Raw genomic sequence first — 18,109 nt, forward strand, 5'->3', positions numbered from 1 at the left:
TTTAATAGTTACCATTCTCAATAGCATTTTTTAAAAATTTATGGAGAAAAATTATAATCTACACTTAAACTCATTTTTTAAAGCCTAAATAAGGTCTTCCCTGGTGGTCTAATTGTTAAGAATCTGCCTGCCAATGAAGGGGACACAGGTTCAATCCATAATCCAGGAAGATTCCACATGCTGGGGAACAGCTGAGCCCGGGTTTCATATCTACTGAAGCCCATGCGCTAGAGTCCGTGCTCTGCAACAAGAGAAGCCACTGCAATGAGAAGCTCACTTACCACAGCTAGAGAGTAGGCCCTGCTCACCACAACTAAAGAGAGCACACGCACAGCAACAAAGATCCAGTGCAGCCAGAAATAAACAAACGAATATTTTTAAAAACCTAAATAAAAGTAGAGATATACCATGTTCATGGATTGAAAACCTCAATAATTTAAAGATGTCAATTTTTCCCAAATTGAGGTCATCTCAGTCAAAATCCCAGCATTCTGTGTATTTTTTTGTGAAACTTTACAGGACGATTCTAAAATTTATATGGAAAAACAAAAGGCCTAGAAGAGATAAACTCCTACCAACAAAAGACATAGTAAGATAACCTATTCTACCAGATATTAAGATGTTTTACAAACTATAGACTTGAGACAGTACAGTATTTGTGCAGAAACAGACAGATTGATCTAATTAAGTAATGATTCCAAAAACAGTCCAATACACACATGGACGCTTGATGTCTGACAGAGGTGGTTCTGTAAACCAAATAAGAAAAAAGACTTTCTAGTAATGGTGCTGAGACAATTATCCACATGGAAAAATGTAAAACTGGATTCTTACTATACACAAATATGAACTGAAGAATTAAAGTCCCAAAAGGAAATGGTAAAATAGAAAACTTTTAGATGAAAATATAGGAGGATATTTTAATTACCCATGGATAGAAAAAAACATTTGCAAATAAGGACAAACACATAAACCATAAAGTTAAAGCTCAATAAATTTGATGGAATTAACATTAAGAACTTCTATTTATAAAAAATCCTATAATAAAGGAGAAAATATGTCATAAAATTGAAGAAAATATGAGCAATTCATACAAGCCACAAAGGAATCATAACCAGAACATATAAATAACTCATATGAATCAATATTTTAAAGGCAAAGACTCAGAAAAGAATTTGAATAGGTTCTTTCACAAAAGAGGAACTCTGAATGACCCACAAACATATGAAAGAATATTCAATTTCATTAGCGATCAAGAAAACACAAACTAAAATACAATGAATTATAATTTTATACCTATAAGACTGACAAAAATGTAAAAGTCTTTCAATTTAAATTTTCAAATAGCATGCATTGATGAGGACATGGAGCCAAAGGACTCATCACCCACTTTAGGTGAGAGGGAAACTGGAGAAGTCACCTCAGTAAATGGTTTAACATAATCTAGTACGGAAAGATGATGAAGTCATACCACAAGTTTATATATAGGCACGGGAACTGTCTTTGTTAAGCAGACAATCAGCAAAGCATGGATGGTTCATTGCTGGCTCAGTCTCCCACAAAGAAGTATGAAGGGCCAGGGTACCACTAGACGCACCCGGGAGCTCTGCTCCAGAGGCAAGACCCCATGAGAATGGCCTTGCTAATGCGTGGAACAAGGGGTGGGCATGGGGTTTGGTCAGTGTTAAGCAAAATAGAAATTATTTTATATTTTCCTTTAAATTTTTATATAATTTTTAAAGGTTACTTTCCATTTACAGTTACTTCAAAATATTGGCTGTATTTCCTGTGTTGTGGAATGCATCCCTGAACTTGCCTTACACCTAATAATTTGTATCTCCCACTCCTCTACCCCCAGAAAACAACAAAATTGTGTAAAGCAATTATCCTTCAATGAAAAAATAAATTAAAAAAAAAAAGAAATCAGCAACAGAATTCAAAAAAGGCAAAACAAAAGTATATATTTTTTGCACGTGTGCTCAGTCATTTCTGACTCTTTATAACCCCATGAACTGTAGCCCTCCAGGCTCCTCTGTCCATGGAATTATTCAGGCAAGAATACCAGAGTGGATAGCCATTCCTTTCTCCAGGGGATCTTCCCAATCCAGGGACTAAAGGTGAGTCTGCTGCATTGCAGACAGATTCTTTACAACTGAGTCACCTGGGAAGTCCATATATTTTTTAGGGATATACTTATAAATGGTAAAACTATAGAGAGGAGCAATGGAATAATCATCACAAAATGATAATTTTATTATTATTGCAAATGTATAAAAGATTTGGTAGTGGGGGGTGGGGGGTGCGGTCCTTCCCTGGTGGTCCAATGGCTAAGACTCCAAACTCCCAATGCAGGAGGCCCAGGTTTGATCCCTGGTCAGGGAACTAGATCCCACATACTACAACTAAAACCCAACAAGGCTCAGTTAATTAATTTTAAAAGCAATTTAGTTAGGAAACAGGGGTAGGGATGTAGCTGCAGAAGGACCCAAAGGGTGCTTCTAAAGCACTGTCAGTGCTCTTTATCTTAACCTGAGTGGTCGATGACCAAGTGTTTGCTTTATTATTATTCTTTTAACAGTACATATACATGCTTATCGGAGAGGGCACTGGTGACCCACTCCAGTACTCTTGTCTGGAAACTCCCATGGACGGAGGAGCCTGGTAGGCAGCAGTCCTTGGGGTCGCTAAGAGTCTGACACGACTGAGCAACTTCCCTTTCACTTTCCACTTTCATGCATTGGAGAAGGAAATGGCAACCCACCCCAGTGTTCTTGCCTGGAGAATGGGGGAGCCTGGTGGGCTGCCGTCTATGGCGTCGTACAGAGTCAGACACGACTGACGTGACTTAGCAGCAGCAGCAGCATACATGTTTATACTCTTAAGATAGTTCAACTTAAAAACCAAAGTTACAAGTATATGAAAAACAAAGATAAACCTTTGAGCAGATTTTAAGTATTATCCTTGGGATAAATTTCTCAGGACATTATTGCTAAATCAAAAGGCATGAACACTTTGGAAGGGTCGGCATGTATACACACTTCAGTGGTACCCCTTATTTTAAGCTTTGTTTTATTATATATGCATATATGTAAATTGCCTTCACTCTTTTGGATCAAGATGAAGCCTAAATAAACCAACAATAAGATGAGGATGTGGGAGTATATGAAGGGAACAGAGTCCTGTTGCCTGTGTGGCAATTTTCCCCATTGGAAACATTAATAGATTAGATTTCTGAGAAGGAGACAAGCAAACATGGTGGTGTTATCCCAGGATCACAGATCTGGAACCTTCCTCACGACCCAATGTAAGGGACCAAAAACTCTTCTCACCTTCAGCCTATGAATACGCTTCTGGGCTTTTCTACCTGTCCGTAGCTGGAGGCCATCTCAGACCATCTAATATCAGCTTTCCTATCCACCTGGAACTCACTGCAGCCTTTTCCTATTTGTGCATGAGATTCTTTTTCAGCTCATCTTGATAGAAGTGACCAGTGACTTCAAACCCAACAGTAGCTCTTAGCAAAAAGCATAATGTAAACATCCTAAGAAATACTTCCTTTCTTCTGAGGCTTTGTAGGTTGTGAAAATAAATACTGTTGACTGGTCCTGGAGAGAAATAAATCTCCCCCTGCTACAAAGACTGCAGGAAAAGTAGAAGCCTCTGCAGCTCCCATGTCCTTGGCCTAACATTGTCCCAGGGACCACCCTGCTGATGCCCCATTGCCCTCTCCCTACGTTGCCAACAGAGCCCTTCCCAGGCAGAGGGAAATACTTGTCTCAATGCCTGTCTCCCTCTTTCCCCATCTGGCTCTATCTCATGTGCCTTTTATCCTCCTTTAATGACTCTGCTTCTGAAAGAAATCACCCTCAAAGACCAGTAACACTGCCATCTTTTTACCCAAGGGAAAATGTGGGTACAGACTGGCAAAGAAACATGCTACAGCTACAGAGAGGGTGGCAAGAGGCAGAATTGTTAGTCTTCTGAATCCTATTCCCGTTTACTGCCAGGATATGAAGTTTTCAGTAACAACTATATTGAATACAGTTCTTGCACTCCTCAAGTCTGTATCTCTGCCCTGGCAGAAACAAAATGAGCTAATTAAATGCTTGCCACTGGCTTATTTTGGAAACTTTATGGAGTGTGTGAAAGCCTGAATGAATTTCAGGCCACTATTGATTACTTCAAATGCAGAGGAAATCATCCAAGCATGGGAAGAAGGTGAGGAAGCTAAACCCATGGCCGAGGGTTATTAATATTGTAATGCCTTTGCTTATTGGCGCAGAAAAGCAACTCTTGGTATATAAGGGACTAAAGCTTTAAGACTATCATGGAGGAGAGTAAATAGAATCCTTCAAGGTTGAAGAAGAGTCCAACCAAATACTCTATCTAATTGCTTTGGAATAACCAAAATCACCCTGCTTACTGTGGGGGAAAGAAAATCAATGGATTGTATTTAGAGGAAACTAACGGCACACTTAGAGGAAACTAACAGCACATTTGGGTCATTCTCTGTGGGGCTAGTAGTGAGTGTTACTTTGGCACAGACCCCCAGACGGGCAGCGATTAAGTGAAAAGTAGTTCATGCTGCTTAAAATGATCTAACAACTTTTAAATATAAAATAGGCCACTGCAAAATGTAAAGGCTTCCACTGGATCTGCACAACTCCCTATGATTAAGAGCTTTCAGAAGGTGTATGAATCTTCCCCAACCCTCCCTCCAGCACGTACACCAGGAAGGTGTGACTGAACCAGTGGTAATGCTGATAAGGTTTTGGGATCACAGCATTAGTCTCCATCACAAAGATTTTTGGGAACCAAATTACATCTCTCCTATTTCTCATCAAGAAGGTTTTCTTATAGGCTTTCGCTCCAGTTTGGCATGTCCAACTTTTGAACTTTCCTATCCAAAATAACCTGACATGGTAATTTCCATCACATGGTGAAATCACTTCAGAGAACAAAGCATGCTTTGAAGAAACACGTACCATCCTTCAATAGTTGGCACAGGACTGACCCAGACCAAACAGCCTTGGGAACACCTGGCCCTGAGCTCTGGCTCTTCCAACTCATCACCTCTCTGTATGGACCTTTTAGTGGTAATATTTAGGAAGCCACTAATATATGTGAGAGCCTTAAGTTGGAATTCGGATGGATTTTTAAGCAAGGAAGATTAGTTTCAAAATAAATTATGGATCAAGTGATTTCCAATACAGTGTCAAACTAAATGATTCTAAAAACACTTTAAAAATTAAGAAGAGCTTTTTTCAATGTGGATTTTCAGGAGGTAGTATTAATTTATTCTCTGTTAGCAAAAAAAAGGGGAGGAGGGGAAAAGTATAATTCATTCTCTGCTAGCCAAAGAAAGTGTAACTTAATTTACAGATTATTCTACATGTCTGCCAGAATATGGCTCATGTGTCCCCTGGAACTTTTCATTCAGTCCATTGGCCATCAGACCCAGAAACCCCTGCTCTATAATCTGTTGGATCTTCTCCCTCCTCATGTTCCTCCAGCTGCTGGCACAGCCTCTGTCTGAAGCCTTTGCTCCACCTCAGGCCTCCTCACATCTCCTGCCTTTTACATCTTCTCAAGCTCTCCATTGCCTAGAGACAAAGTTCAGACTCTTCAGCAGCACCATGACCACTCATGAGACCCTTAGTCTACACTCCAGCCTCACCTTTGTCTGCCTTCCAGCACCCTATGCTCCAGCAGAGCTAGAGTCCCCCACCTCCGCCACCACCCCACCCCAACTGGTGTGGCAATTCATGTCTCTGTCTTTTAATACAGTACTCTGCCTAAAATAACTTATCCTTGCTCCCATATCAGAAAAAATTCTACTATTTCGATACCCAGCTCCTCACAACTTCTTGATATTTCCTCCTCTCCCCTCTCTTCTGCACTTCCACTTCTTTCTAGAACTGTATCAGTTACGCATTTATCATCCCAGGTACAGGACCTTGTGGGCAGGGCCCTTGCTGGCCTTACTTGTATATCTCTGCTGCTCTCAGTGTCCAGCACACAGAAGCCACAGTACATCTTTGCTGAAAGACTATATTCTATTGCATTTCCAGAGAAATGATATTGTTCCCAAGAGTCGAAATTGGAGAGATATCATACACTTTACAAGGAGCAACCACGCAGTGAGGTAACAGCCACACCCACTGAGTTCACAAAAGCACTTAATATATCACCAGGTTTCGATACATAGTGCTGATACTGCTGTGTTGACAACATTGCCTCTCTCCATAGTCACATATTTTCCCAGGAAGATGCTCCTTTTTTAATCTCTATCCAAGAAAGGTATTCTTAATAGTGTCCTCTCTAAACTTAAAGATTGGAGCTGCTTCCGTCTCAGGAACCGAAACGTTGCCTGTATATCTCCTTTGGTTTTAACTTTGTCATAAAAAGTAGCACTCACCATGTGGACTCATCTATTCGGTAGAGCTCTGGGACATAGGGACAGTACAGGCACATCAGTTCACCCACTGACTGCACAAACCATGCACCCAGGAAGTGATCACTGAATTATAACTGTTGGCCTGATTTTTAAAATATATATTTAAAGGATACTTCTCCTCAGTCTTAAAAATGTCCCTCTCCACTCTTGGGTCTCCACTTCCAACTCCAAAACAGAACATATTCACCTTTACGGACATGACTTTTAATATGGTTCTGGTTTGTTTCAAATGGTGTTATCTTTTTTTTATTTCTGTATTATTAACTTACATATAATCACATGGCACAAATTTGAAAGGAATTATACATATATTAAATATAACAGATCACGTGGTACAAAATTCTAAAGGGACCAAGATTGAAAGGAAAATTTCTTCCCCCTCCCCTTGTCTCCTACCCTTCTTTGAAGGTAATCGATGTTGCTGTTTTCCATCCTTCCAGGGACAGTCTATTCATATACAAGCAATCCATATTTTTTTCCTTTTATCACGATTGCCAATGTTTCATATACAGTGTTCCACACTTGCTCTTTTCACATAACATACCTTGAAAGTTGTTTTGTATCTGTTCATAAAAGCATTCTCACTTTTTTTTTTACAGAGGCTGGTCTTCCACTGTGGCTCTAAATTACTCCTCCAAGTATGGCAGGTGGAGTGCCCTGTCCCTAAGACATTCAGGCCACCACTCAGTGGCTGCTGTAGGACAAATGCCACGGATCAACCACCAGGCAGCATAGATCTCTTGAAAATGGATAATGGCTTATATGTATCTGGCACTTCTATGGACTGATGCCATACTCTGGCCTCTGTTGTACCATATCTAACAAAGCCAACTGACCAAAAAAATGAAGAAAATAGAAAAATACCCTTGTGACCTCCAGTGCATCCACAGGGCTATAAGCTCTGAACATAGTCTTTGGTTGATGACTCATGATGAACATATGGTTCCCTTAAAAATTACTCGGCAAGTTTCTTTGGAACTTGCAGTAAATCCAGTGAAACTAGGATTGGTGAGATATGCTTGTTCAGCTTTATCATCTGTGTACCACTTACACTTTATTTATATTACATATAATTATTATAGTTCATCTATATACATATACATATAATCATACAAGTTCATCTCCATCATCATCATTATATGACTGGAATAAGAATCAACACAACTTTGGAAGATATATTTAAGGTACTTTCTCTCTTCCTTCTTCTCCTTCTTTCTTCCCTTCTCCTCCTCCTCCTCTCTCTCTCTCTCATTCTCTGCATTGTATAATACATGAGTCATCAGGCACACGTGACTTGAGTTCTTAAAATGTGACTAGTGCTATAAGCTCAAATTATAATCAGATTTTGAAGATTTAATATGAGTAGATATATGTACTATCTCGGTAATAATTTTATATTGATCATATATTGAAATGATATTTAAATGTGCTGTGCGTGCTTTGTCACTCAGTCATATCTGACTGCTTGTGACCTTATGGACTGTAGCCCACCAGGCTCCTTTGTTCATGGCATTCTCCAGGCAAGAATACTGGAGTGTGTTGCCATTTCCTCCTCCAGGGGATCTTCCTAATTCGGGAATAGAACCCACGTTGCTTGTGCCTCCTGCCTTGCAGGCGATTCTTTACCGCTAAGCCACTGGAGAAATCTGGTATTTTGAATATATTGGATTAAATAAAATACATCATTAAAATTAATTTCACCTGTTACTTTTTCATGTGTCTTCCAGAAGATTTTAAATTGCAACTGTAGCTCACATTTATATTGGACAGTCTTGGTCTATGGCATACATTTATTTCCTACTTTATATGAAGGCAGACTAGTGGGATAAAAGTATATTGTTTTAGCTCTTAGAATCCAGGTTTTGCCTTTCCTCTTGTTTAATACATGTAGAGAATTTAAAATTCAGAACCTAAAACATGGTTTATCAGAAGGTAACAAAGAGAAGAACCAAAAAATGAGTTATTGAAAGTACAATTGGTACTGAGGATTAGGAATTTCAGAAGCATCAAGGAAGATGTCATTTTCACCAGCAGGTAACATTTGGAAAGTCTTGGAGAGACTCCCAACTCACTGGGAACAGGTGAATGGAGCATGGCTAGAAGGAACAGCAACTGAAAAGTCAATTCTGGCTTAACCAAGTCTAAACTCCTCTCCAAACATCCTCTGATGCTCTCTTCATCCAGTTTCTTTTTTCCTCTAGCTGTTTACACTTGAAAACTCAAAAGCAGAGTGTTGATCAGACTCAGCTTAAAAAAAAAAAAAATCCAGGATCTCATACTGTCAAAATAAAAATATCACAATTTCAAGATGTCTTTTATAAAGAATATGAATGATCAGACCTGACTTTTCATTATCAAATCTTTTCCAAGTTTTAATCATAAGAAGAACATTTTGCCAGGCACCAAGAATGCAAAGTTGTTCAATCATTCAGTCATGTCCAACTCTCTGTGACCCCATGAACTGCAGCACACCAGGCTTCCCTGTCCTTCACCGTCTCCTGGAGCTTGCTCAAACTCATGTCCATTGTGTCAGTGACGCCATCCGACCATATCACTGTCTGTCGTTTCCTTCTCTTTCTGCCTTCAATCTTTCCTGGCATCGGGGTCTTTTCCAGTTAGTTGGCTCTTTGCATTAGGTGGCCAAAGTATTGGAGCTTCAGCATCAGTCCTTCCAACGAATATTCAGGACTGATTTCCTTTAGGATGGACTGGTTTGATCTCCTTGTATTTTGCCAGGCACCAGGAATGCAAAGTACACAGTCCCTGTTCTTAGGAGGCATAGAGTCTACTGAGGACAGCAATCTGTCCATCCACAGTAAGCAAAGCTCTCTCCGTTCTCTTTCCTCAATGTCGCCTTCTCCCTTTGCTCTTTTCATCCTCATTCCTTCCCCATCAGGAAAGATATATTTTTGTGTTTAGCCTCCTTGGAGTGACCCAGGGGAACTCATTTGCCACCATTAAGTAGCTAGGGCTTCCCTAGTAGCTCAGCTGGTAAAGAATCTACCTGCAGTGAAAGAGACCCTGGTTCAATTGCTGGGTTGGGAAGATCCCCTGGAGAAGGGATGAGCTACCCACTCCAGTATTCTTGCCTGGAGAATTCCCATGGACAGAGGAGTGTCAGATGTGACTGAGCTTCTAAGCACACAAGCACAAATAGCTAATCTCCTGTGGTGCTGATACAGTACATGCTGTGTAGTTGTCCATCGGAGACACAGCTCAGTCCCAAACTGCCTGCAGTCCCGAGCATGGGCCCTTGTCACACTAGGTTTGTGGCTCACATGTGAATCACCCCGGGTGTCTTCTGTCCTCAGCCTCTGTAATATGGCCAGCGACTCCTAAACAGAAGGGACACAGGCCTGGAAACTTCCCCCTGCTGAAGTGTATCTTATTCACACAATATGGCCTATATTTTGAGTCAGAACATTCCACCTACAGCCTCCAAATCTCAGGAAAACCCAGCTAGCCAGTCCTGATGGTGTAGAAACAGTAGAGAAAAACTTCATGACATTTGTATAGACTGTTGAAAGTTTTTTTTGCTCCAACACAGATGGACAGTCAAGGGGAGGAAGACTTTTGGACGATATCTGTGCCCTTTTGAAGTCATATTCCAGCATTTGGCATTTTATTCTATTTCTTCTTGGCTAGATCCAGCCTGTTAGTTCCTTGGCTCCCACCCCTCCTTGACTTCCATTTACTCCACGTTCTTTTCTCCGTGTTAATGGGTAACAGAGCATGTACTGTAAATTAGCATTTATAAAAATCAATTACTCTGCTTCATAAGACAGAGCAGAAACTCAGATTGTCTTCATCAGATCATTTGTATTTATCTGTTAATTATAAACCCTAATTGTCTCTTTTTATCATATTAATTTGCACAAATTGTACAACTTCAGAGTTAGGCAGTTTTCAAGTCCTTGAAATACAATTATTCTCTCAACATTCTTTTCAGAAACATAGTATTCATTAATGATTAGGTTGGTAAAAATTAGCAGTTCTGATAATTGGCCTTGGCTTCTCCTTGGCTTTTTTTTTTTTCCTTTCCCCACTAAAATCCTCGTTCTCACAATTATGCATGCCTGTTAGCCTCTGACTGTGCCCAGCTCTGATTTAATTGGACTTTGTAGCCCATGAGACTTCACAGGGTTTGGTCTCTTGTCAAAGTAGCATACAGTTCTATGCCAGTGAACTTCTTCCAAGTAGGTCTGACTCCCGCCCCTCTCCCCAGCAGAACCTGGACTTCTGTCCCCGAGGATTAGTCTACTTGCCCATCCCTTGCTATCAAAAGACTTATACAAGAAAGGAGGAAGAAGGCTTTCCAAACTCCAGTCCCAACTGTGAAATCATTGCAGACTCTTACCTTCGCAAGTTGGCAAGTAAGCAGGAGAAAGAAGGGCCTCTCCAGGCTCTCCCAGCCTCCTCTCTACCATGGCTCTATTTCCACTCAGTGTGGCAGCCACTTAGGAGGAGTCATATGTCACGGAGCACATATCGAAAGGCCAGAACAAGCTTTCCTCTTTTGAGAAGCTGCACGAATCTGGATTATGTGAAGGAAATGATCCAGACTGAAGGTAAGGTACCCTGACTGCCCTGAAACCAAGTGGCTTCCTGCCTAGGGGACTGCGGGCACATTCCAGAGGCCTTGCATCCAACTCTGATGACACTAGCAGACAAACTGCAGTGTCCCAAAGGAGCAAAGAGGAAGGGGACCCCTGCTTCTGCTGCTCCCCATAAGGGAGCAAAGATGAGGATTCTGTCCTATCCCATTTGGGAAACCCAGTGTCCCAAAGGAGCAAAGAGGAAGGGGAGAAAGCTGAGGATTCTGTCCTATCCCATTTGGGAAACCCAGTGTAAGGGAGCAAAGATGAGGATTCTGTCCTATCCCATTTGGGAAACCCAGTGTCCCAAAGGAGCAAAGAGGAAGGGGACCCCTGCTTCTGCTCCTCCCCATAAGGGAGCAAAGATGAGGATTCTGTCCTATCCCATTTGGGAAACCCAGTCACCTTCCCTTGAATAGTGGGCTTCACCAAGCATGGGATGGCTGTCTAAGATTATAGAACCTAGCATCTGATACCGGAGAAGGCAATGGCACCCCACTCCAGTACTCTTGCCTGGAAAATCCCATGGATGGAGGAGCCTGGAAGGCTGCAGTCCATGGGATCGCTGAGGGTCAGATACGACTGAGTGTCTTCACTTTCACTTTTCACTTGCATGCATTGGAGAAGGAAATGACAACCCACTCCAGTGTTCTTGCCTGGAGAATCCCAGGGATGGGGGAGCCTGGTGGGCTGCCATCAGTGGGGTTACACAGAGTCGGGCACGACTGAAGTGACTTAGCAGCAGTAGCAGCAGCAGCAGCATCTGACACAGTTAGAATTCTGTGAATTCTCTTACTGGGTGTCTGTATATGATTAACTCATGATGATTCTTGCCCCTTCAGAAGCAACAGTTCAGAAGTCAGGCCAAATTTCCTCATCTATATGCTCTAAGCTACGACCCTAGCCAGGTACAAATTTGCAAGTCAATACCTTAAGTCTGTGAGCTGTGGTTCTCCAGGAATTTTGTTCATTTTATTGATTGAGGGGGTGGTTCTGTGGGAAGACTGGCTGACTGGAAGAGACACACTAGACAGAGTATGGGGTTATTTGCTCCATCAAATAGGAAAGACTTTTCTGTATGTTCCGGAATCAGAAACTCTCTATGATACTCTTCAGATCAGGTTACTTTTAAGAAAAGACATGCTTTCCCACATAAAACCACTTACCAGCCAGATCTGTCGACAGTCTCTCTGCAGCCTAATTTCCTCTCACGCTGGCTGGCACCAGCTTGTGTCAAAAAATGTGGTCAGAGTGCCTCTCAACAATCTCTCCCCAGCCCACAGTTTCCACCACATGGGGCGGTTCATCGTCTTATGCCAGCTCCTTACCTCAGGTACCAAATTCAGTGACTAGGTAGGAAGTTATTCCTGAAAATGTACCAAAAATGTTTGGCTGAAAATAAGGCACTGCCTTAGCCGTGTAGGGCTAAACTGTCACTTCTGTGAACAAGAAGACGAAACAGCTACCACTCCACCAGCAGAGTTGATAAGCAATGGCCAGGGGGGAGAATACATCTGCCTGGCTAGCACCCTGGGGAAAGGGTGGGAGAGGGAAGTAGGACTTTCCAGACCAAAGAGCCCCTTTATGGCATCTGGGCACTTTTAGTCACCTCATGCTAACTGCAAGTGTCTTTGCCAGTTATTTTCCTCCTGAAGGCCTACTGTGAATCAACAACAGTGTGCCAGACATACAGACCCACCCTTGTCTCTCACACATCCTCCTTGATAGATCTCTCTATACTCCCTTCTGCAGCTCAGACCTTACCCTCCTTAGACCTTGGCACAGCACAGATTCCCAGATGGCTCAGCTGGCAGGTCATCTGACAATCCCAGACTAAGGAGAAGCCATGGGGTTGATGAAACTGTAGCCACTGGTTGTCACTGAGTTCCCATAGGTAAAGAGAAAGGTGATAGCCACTTGTTCCAAGTGTAACCACATAGTCAAGACTATGCTGGGAACCACAATTTCAAACTGAGGCAACAAAGGAAGCCATTTGAACTCCACCTCAGGCAGGCTGCTGCTAACACATACCACACCTTTGTGAGAATGAGGAAAAGGTCCTCCTTCCCCAAGATATTTGATTTATTTGCATCTGTCAAAATATCATTATAATAAATACATAAATCTACCCCTTAGATATGGACCCTGGTACAGTGTATAACCTGTGCTATACCTGTAGTATCTCTATCAAAGATGTAAATCAAGTAATGGTAAGAGAAGCTAATGAGCTCTTTGTGTGAGTCAAGACCTGGGCTGAGCGTTCCACATGTATTATTCTCATCTAATCCTCACATCAAACCTAAGTACTACTATTATTCCATTTAGATTTTTAAAATCATGATACTAAAATTTAACCACGTGCCCAGACCAGAAGCTACTAGGTGACAGAGCCAAGATTCGAATGTAGATGGATCTTATTACAGAATCCAAGCTCTTGCCTACTGTGCTCTATGGAAGTGGAAACACAGCAACCTGTGTGACTTTGAATGTCTATCGAAATAAATGGCACTATCTCAGAAAATATATCCTTAAATTAGAGCCTTGAGGAAGGAATTTGGGCGCCTGTGAGCTGTTGAGGGCAATCCCTTCAAGAGAACTCCATATGCTAGCAAGGTAATCAGGGTAGGGAAAGAGAAAATGCTGAGCAGGACATGGACTCAGCTAACATGCAGCCTGGCCTGATCCACGAGGCTCTGGAGCATAAATCATACAGCAAAACTGCCCCAGCTTGAGACACAAGGGCCAACCTGTTGTATATCCATATATCATCCAGTCATTGGCCATGGGGATCAAGAAGTAGAAACTTCCATATGTTTCTACATAGTATGTGTAACTATGAGTTACACATACACGCTCAGTTGTGTCCAACTCTTTGCAACTCCTTGAACTGTAGCCCGCCAGGCTCCTCTGTCCCTAGGATTTTCCCGGCAAGAATACTGGAATAGATTGCCATTCCTTTCTCCAGGAGATCTTCTCGACCCAGGAATCAAATCCACATCCCCTGCATTTCTGGCATTGGCCAGTGGAAACTTTACTACTGAGCCACCTGGGAAGCACTATAGTACATACTAAAGGTACCCAGTACATTTTGGCTGAGTCAGCAAGTGAGGCCTTGGGATGTTTTTACGGTACAACTTCACTTGAGTTAAAAGTGGAATTTTATTATCATGTAACACTGACGTTATAAGACAACCACCACCAAGCTTACGGCACACACAAGGTGCTTGTCACTGTCTATGAAGACGGCCATGACACACTGGTCAGACTCTACCACTCTGCAATTCAAAAGCCAGCTAGGTGAGATCAGGCACATTCAGGATGGTATGACCATAGACAACTGATAACAAATATATGTAGAATCTAGAAAAATGGTGTAGATGATCTTATTTGAAAAACAGAAATAGAGACACAGACATAGAGAACAAATATATGGACACAAGGGGAGAAAGGGAGGGGGTAGGATCATGGAATCTGGCCCCATCACTTCATGGGAAATAGATGAGGAAACAGTGGAAACAGTGTAAGACTTTATTTTGGGGGCTCCAAAATCACTGCAGATGGTGACTGCAGCCATGAAATTAAAAGACGCTTACTCCTTGAAAGGAAAGTTATGACCAACCTAGATAGCATATTCAAAAGCAGAGACATTACTTTGCCAACAAAGGTCCATCTAGTCAAGGCTATGGTTTTTCCAGTGGTCATGTATGGATGTGAGAGTTGGACTATGAAGAAAGCTGAGCACTTAAAAATTGATGCTTTTGAACTGTGGTGTTGGAGAAGACTCTTGAGAGTCCCTTAGACTGCAAGGAGATCCAACCAGTCCATTCTAAAGGAGATCAGTCCTAGGTGTTCATTGGAAGGACTGATGCTAAAGTTGAAATTCCAATACTTTGGCCACCTCATTTGAAGAGTTGACTCATTGGAAAAGACTCTGATGTTGGGAGGGACTGGGGGCAGGAGAAATGGACGACAGAGGATGAGATGGCTGGATGGCATCACCAACTTGATGGACATGAATTTGAGTAAACTCCAGGAGTTGGTGATGGACAGTGAGGCCTGGTGTGCTGCAATTCGTGAATCTCAGCAGGGTCGCAAAGAGTCAGACACGACTGAGCGACTGAACTGAACTGAACTGAGGATGAATTGAGAGATTGAAATTGACATATATATACTATTGATACTATGTATAAATAGATAACTAATGAGAACCTATTGCATAGCTCAGGGAACTCTACTCAATGTTCTGTGGTGACCTAAATGGGAAAGAAATCCAAAAAAAGGGGGGTATATGTATATGTAACTGATTCACCATGCTATACAGTAGAAACTAGAACATTATAAAGCAATTATATGCCAATAAAAATTTTTTTTAAAAATGCAGCCAGACTCCAACTGCCTACTCAAAACTAAGAAGGGAATTTCTAAGGTTAATACCAGCTTCCAGACCATCTTTCCAGCCTCATTTTTCCATGCCATCCCTTCAGATACCCTATGCTGCAATGCCCATTTGTAGAACTCTTCCTAATTAACCCTGAACTCTCTCACTCTCATGCTTTTATTAATGCTGCTGCCTGAACTTAAAGTGCCCGCTTTCATCCCTTCTCTGCCTGTTAAAATCTTAGTTAAGACTCTTCTATTCCAAGAAATAGAAGCCCACTTGAGTTAGCTTAAGCAAAGTGGGATTTATATAAGGAACCCAAATCTCTTAAGAATAATGGAAAGGGCTTCACAAATGAAATGCTAGCAGAGCTGGACAGTCAGCTCTCTCCCTGACCTGTAATGCTCTTTTTATAGCACAAACCTTTGATGGTAGCTTCTCCATTAAGGCCGACTGCTTTTTTGCTCTCTCCACCCAGGAGTGGGCCTCCTATAGCCACATCCAGGCCCCATAATCTGCTCCCACTCTGCAGCCACAGGTATTGAACCAGGAAGAGACACTTGGTATACTCTGGAGCAATTAGAATTTGGAAGTAAGACTAAAAGTTGGATTCGAATTCAGTCTGGCTGGTGTCTTGATCAAGAAAAATGAAATGAAGAAGGTAGGGGATGGCTATCCTGCACCCACAAGATAAACCAATTAGCAGAGAAGGCCAGTTTGCAAACAAGAAAGGACAAAGCCACCATGCGGTGAGAAATGGCCAGGTTTTGACACCTTTTCAGTCTCTGGTTCCCATCTCAGCCCTGCTCATCCCTGTGTGTCTGTTTCAGTCATCTCTTACCCCTTCCCTCCCCTCTCCATCTCTTCTCTTCCCTTTTATTCCTCTTCCTCCTCTTCTCTTTTCTCTCCTCCTCCCTTTCCCCTTGTCCTCTCCCTGCCCCACCACCTTCTTCTCTCCTCCTCCTCTTCTCTCTCTTCCTTATTCCCTCCATCCTCACTGCCCCCACCCCCTTGCTTTACTGATCTGCTGTTCAAATCCACATGTAGCTGCAGCAGCCTCCTTCATGTCCTCTCAGCAACAAAGCCACCATTCAACTCTTCTCAATTCCAGATTCCCCCCCAAAATTTATTAACCCAGCCCTTGTGCCATCTCCCCTAAGACTTGGTCTGACCAAGGAAATCCAGAATCCCTTGCAAACACAGGTGCAGAGCCCATAGCCCCTACAGGCAGGCATGGACTGAATCACCCCAAATAACAATGTGCCTGGAAAGGGCTTCCATGTCCCCCAGTCAAGACTTACTGCTGCTCCCTCTATTTCCCATCATATGGTGCTTGCATCTCTAATGACTCTACCATTTTCCATTCTATTAAATCTTATTTGTGTATATAACCTGACAGCAAAACCTTCTTGTGTGCATTGTGGGCACATCATAGGCACTAAAAACAGTAACTTTAATCTAATTGGTGTCTATCAATAGAGGGAGGTAATACCTGCAGTTTGATGTTTGATGGCTGGTTCAAGAGATGATATGCATTTAGGAATGGAGAACCCTCCCAAATATGTTTTCTTCTATTTTTCTAATTATTTTGTCTTCTCTGATCCAGGGTACTTTATATGTATTTATTAAACACTCATCATGTTAAGCTGTCCTTATTTATCTAAATATCTAATGTCTCAACTGGACTAGCAGCTCTCTGAGGGCAGGGGTCATATCTTTTTTATCTTTCTATCCCTAACCTAGTACCAGCCTGACCCAAAGAAAATGTCTACCAAGACTGTTGGAGTGAACTGAATCCAAATCCACGTGAGATTTGGGCTGAGGACATCTCACCTGCTGGCCCTCAATCACCTGCTTTCCTGAGTGCTCTTTGAGGCCAATTGTGCTAAAACTTTTCTTGGAAACCACAGTTCTGGCAAGACTAGCAACCTTCCTTCTCTGAAAGGGCTTGCTTTGTTTGTTACAATAGAAGAGCATGATAAATAATTTTTCCCATAAGAAACATGCTTCCGCATTTTGACAGTTTTGACAGCCTATTGTTTAAGTTTGAAAAAGGAACTCAGAAATAATTTACAGCGGAAACATGGCTCAGGTGTCTTCCCCTGATGCTATTGGTATCTTGAGACTATCCAGAAATGTAATTTATACACACAAATGCATACACAACAGAATTTAAGTGCGCTCTGTGTTCCCACCGGGTGTCCAAATACTAACATTTGCCATCTGGCCTGCTCAGTTGGCTGATTCTGATGCCTTTCCCAAAGCCTGGATGTGCCTTTGTTTACTAGTCAAACATCTAAGGAATCTGAGCCCCATGCTAGGCACAAGGAGGCAAAGATAGAAAGCTGCACCATACAGAGTGAAGTAAGTCAGAAAGAGAAAAGCAAATACTGTATATTAACACATATAAATGGAATCTAGAAAAATGGTACAGATGAACATATTTCCAGGGCAGGAATAGAGACACAGGTGTAGAGAACGGACACAGGGGTGGGCAGGGGAAGAATTGGGAGACTGGGATTGACATATATACACTGTGTGTGTGTGTGTGTGCTTAGTCGCTCAGTTGTGTCCAACTCTTTGCAACCCCATGAACTACAGCCCACCAGGCTCCTCTGTCCATGGGGATTCTCCAGGCAAGAATACTAGAGTGGGTTGCCATGCCCTTCTCCAGGGGAT

At 42.1% G+C, this 18,109-nt stretch overlaps 2 long non-coding RNA genes across 2 annotated transcripts in view; both read right to left on the reverse strand.

The window, feature by feature from the left end:
* Nucleotides 1-7,691, reverse strand: part of LOC133234421 (uncharacterized) — a 56,621-nt gene extending 48,930 nt beyond the window's left edge. Inside the window, exon 1 of the long non-coding RNA XR_009732134.1 lies at nt 5,986-7,691. This is a non-coding gene — a long non-coding RNA (uncharacterized LOC133234421). The remainder of the gene's footprint in view (nt 1-5,985) is intronic.
* Nucleotides 1-18,109, reverse strand: part of LOC133234422 (uncharacterized) — a 349,383-nt gene that overhangs the window by 153,190 nt on the left and 178,084 nt on the right. The gene's annotated exons all lie outside the window — the stretch shown is intronic.

This window comes from Bos javanicus, chromosome 21, assembly GCF_032452875.1.
Source record: "Bos javanicus breed banteng chromosome 21, ARS-OSU_banteng_1.0, whole genome shotgun sequence".
Lineage (NCBI taxonomy): Eukaryota > Metazoa > Chordata > Mammalia > Artiodactyla > Bovidae > Bos > Bos javanicus.